Here is a 4,059-nt window from a genome sequence, read left to right on the forward strand (position 1 = left end):
GGTGACGATGGTGCATGTCCTGCCTCACAGGGAAGGTCTCTGGGGTCCCTTTCAACACCATCACATTTCTATTCTCTGAAATCTCACCCTCACCCTCCCAGGTCCAGCTCAAGTGCTGACTCTCCCACATAGCCTTCCCTGATTGCATCAGCTGAATCCTTTCCCTGTCTCTTAGAGGCTGGAGAACTGACCACCCAAAGGGCTTGTCTCATACAACTCTCCCCGCCTCCCTGCCCCTGATGGGACCTTCAGCCTCGGTGGTTAGCCCTTTCATGGACACCTCCAGGGAGGCACAGCTCACACCCTCCTGAGTCAGCCTCATGACTGATACCTCTGGCACTCTCTTGTGTAGCCTGCCACCCAGAGCTCTCCTGCTCTGGCACTGCCGGCACCATCCTGGCAGGAGAGCCACGGTTGAGCTGAGACCCAGGCCCCGCTCTGCCCTTCGGAGCCCTCAGTAACCAGGGCTCAGCTCTCCCCACCTCACATGGAAGGAAGACTTTCCCTGGTTGATCTGAAGCTGCCCAGACTGAGGGTTCTAACTCAGGGCAAATTCAAGGCCTGGCCTGCCGGCCAGGTGAGAAAAGCTCCACCCAGTTACCCCTTCTCAGGAGGCAACTCGGAGTGTGACTGCCACGCCCCTTCCTCCATTGCCTTTTCATTAAAATGTCAACAGCTACCCAGTCACGCTAGTGCTTTTAAAACTGGCTGTCTCATGTGCCCTGAAGGAGCCCTGTATGCCCCACTCCCCACCTCCACCACTCCACCCATCAGCCTGGGACTGTCCCCCCTCCCACCGCCCCCAAAAGAGGCAGCAGCTGGCTCAAGTGCACCAATCAAATCACAGCCTCAGGTCTGCCTGCACCAAGCAAATCACAGCCTCAGGTCCTGCCTCTTTCCAGAGCTGTCACTGTTTCTGTTCCACCAAGCTCCTCCTCCCCTGCACTGCCAAAGCCGGTTTTAAAAAAAACTCCGCATAATGGTATTGCTAAAACCAAAGAATTCCAACATATGGAAGAATGTGAAATAAAGACTGGAAGCTTCTCCTCCGACCCATCTTCAATCTCATTTCCAGAGATAACAGCTGTTTACTAAACAGTGACTATCTTTCCAAACTTTTGTGTTATAGCCTAATCTACATCTCCTATACTCCCCCCCCCCCGAAAATGGGCTACATTATACATATTGTTCAGCCACTCCCTTTTTTTTTTAAGGAGGGCGCAGCTTATAGTGGCCCATATGGGGCTCGAACTCGTAACCTTGGTGCCACCAGTACCATGCTCTAACCAACTGAACTAACCCGCCATCCCTGGTTTCAGTTCTTATATTTAGGTCATCGATCCATTTTGAGTTCATTTTTGTATGTAGGCATCCAACTTTTTTTTTTCACATGTGGAAATACAGTTGTCCCAGTACCATTTCTTGAAGAGATTGTTCTTTCCCCCATTGAATGAACTTGACACTTATCAAAACTCAACTGGCCATACATGTATGGGTTTACTTCTGGACTCTCAATTCTATTCAATTGGTCTTTACGCCAGTATTACACTGGTTTGATTATTTTATCTTTGCAGTCAGTTTTGAAATCAGGAAATCTGAGTCCTCCAACTTTGTTCTTTTTCAAGAATGTTTTGTTTTTTTGGGGGCCCCTTGCAATTCCATATGAATATGAGGATCAGCTTTTCTATTCCTGCAAAAAAGGCCATTGGAATGATGGTAGGATTTGCATTGAAACTGTAGATCATCTTTAGTACTATTGACATTTTAACAATATTAAGCCTTCCTACCCATGAACACGGATGTCTTTCTATTTTTTCTAGGTCTTCTTTCATTTCTTTCAATAATATTTAGTAGCTTTCAGTATAGGTCTTTCATCTTGTTTAAATTTATTCCTAGGTATTTTACTCTTTTAGATGCTATTGTAAGTGGAATTATTTTCTTACGTTTTTTTTTTATTGTTTTTGCAGGTATATAGAAACACAAGTGATTTCTGTGTGTTGATCTTACACCCTGCAACTTTATTTACTAGCTCTAGCAGCTTTCTTATGCATTCTTTATATATAAGATCATGTCATCTACAAATAGAGATAGTAATTACTTCTTCCTTTCCAATTTGGGTGACTTTTATGTCTTTTTCATATCTAATTGCTCTGACTACAACTTCCAGTCCAATACTGAACAGAAGTTAAAATGGGCTTCCTTGTCTTGTTCCTGATCTTAGGGAGAAATCTTAGGGAAAATCTTTTACCATTGAGTACGATGGTAGCTTTCAGTGCTTTTTTTTTTTTGTAGATGCCCTTCCTAATTTTCTGCTTGTGTTGTGAAACAGTGTTGTATTTTGTCAAATGACTTTTCTGTATCAATTGAGATGATCGTACGTTTTTTTTTTCACTTTCATTCTAGCAACGTGGTGTGTTACATAGACTGACTTTCTTATGTTGAACTACCTTTGCATTCCTGAGGCTCTTTCTCTTTTTCTACTTACTCTCTCATTTTATTGGGGCATATCCACCAATGGCTCTCAGAGGAAAAGTGCACAGGAGGTAAAAGTTTGAAAGCCGGTATGTTGGAAAATGTTGCCTTCACATTTGATTGACAACTTGGCTGGGTAGAGAATTCCAGGATGGCAATCATTTTCCTCAGAATTGTGAAGACATTGCTCCACTCTCATTTCCAGCATTGCTGTTAAGAAGTTCGATGTTATTATGTTATTATGATTCCTGTTCCTTTGGGTGGACCTGTTTTATCCCCTCTGGAAGCTTTTACATCTTCTTCGTTCTAATTATTCTGACATCTCACAATTATGTAGCTTGGTGTCATTCCTTTTATATCTATTGTGCTGGGCATTCAGTGTGACCTTTCAATTTGGATACTAGTGTCTCTCAATTCTGTGAAATGTCCTTTTTTTATAAAGTTTGTTTTATATACTTTGTTTTCTCTGGTCTCTCTTATTGGCATTCCTATATCGGACCTCCAGCTAGTCCTCTAATTTTCTGCTTCTTTCCCATTTTTCATCTCTTTGTCTTTTTATTCTTCGTTTTGGGCAATATCCTCACTTTTATCTTTCACTTTTGCTGAATTATTTTAGCTCTGCAATCACATTTTAAATTTCCAAAAGTCCTTTCTTGTCTCTCAGTGTTTCTTTTCCTCTTTTAGCAGCCACGGCTGGTAGAGGATTTAGCTTCTGAGAAGTGGAAAAATCAATTCTTCCGCTGTGATAGTTAGGAAAGAAGGGAGAATGGAGGGAGAGCTAGTGGGAGGAGACTAGCAGATGAGGTAGCAGGCAAGTGACCGTATTCCTTCTGATGACTTCCGTTTTCTCTGTAACATAGATAGTGAGGACACCTCCTGAGACAACAGGGGAGGTAATGGGGTAGAAGGTTTAAGGAGCATGAAAGAGGAAGTCAGAGTTATCCCCCTACCCAAAACCTAGCTGCTTCCTGGGCAGCCCTGAGGGTTCACATTAGAGCTAGAGACCATCAGTCAACTGTGGCACCAAATCTGCTTAGTCAGATAAGTTCCTGGTCAAGGTGTGGAGAAGAAAGGCTCTTGGACAGCTCCATGGTTGGTGTTTTTATAGCCAAGGAATCTGGAAAAGCAGCAGGGCAAAGGAATTAAGGATATTGACAAGAAAGGGGTAGATGTCACTGAACGTGGCATTTCTGCCACTTTCTCATCAGCTCACACGGTCTCTGGGAAACGTAACGAATTCTAACTGTTCAGCTTGACATTTCCCCACCTGAAAGTTTCATGTTATTTTAAAAACTGAGGGCTGCATTAAATGTTCTGCCCTTGACCATTTGCAAACTGTCAAGGACCAGGCCCTTTCGCTCCGTTCTCTGAGGGTTCCCACTGTTTCTTTTTCTCCATGCAGACATTATACGCATTTATCTCCATCCTTTGTTTCTAATCTTTAAAATAGAATAAAAATCAAATTGTTTGGAATCCCTAATAGCAAAGAGAATGCTTTATTCTCTTCCTTAATAGTAGCACTGATACTCACTTTGTGCTTTCTGGATATTTTACCGTGAAAACAGAACGGATTCTTACCGCATACCA

This window comes from Rhinolophus sinicus, linkage group LG13 (assembly GCF_036562045.2).
Source record: "Rhinolophus sinicus isolate RSC01 linkage group LG13, ASM3656204v1, whole genome shotgun sequence".
NCBI classification, from domain to species: domain Eukaryota; kingdom Metazoa; phylum Chordata; class Mammalia; order Chiroptera; family Rhinolophidae; genus Rhinolophus; species Rhinolophus sinicus.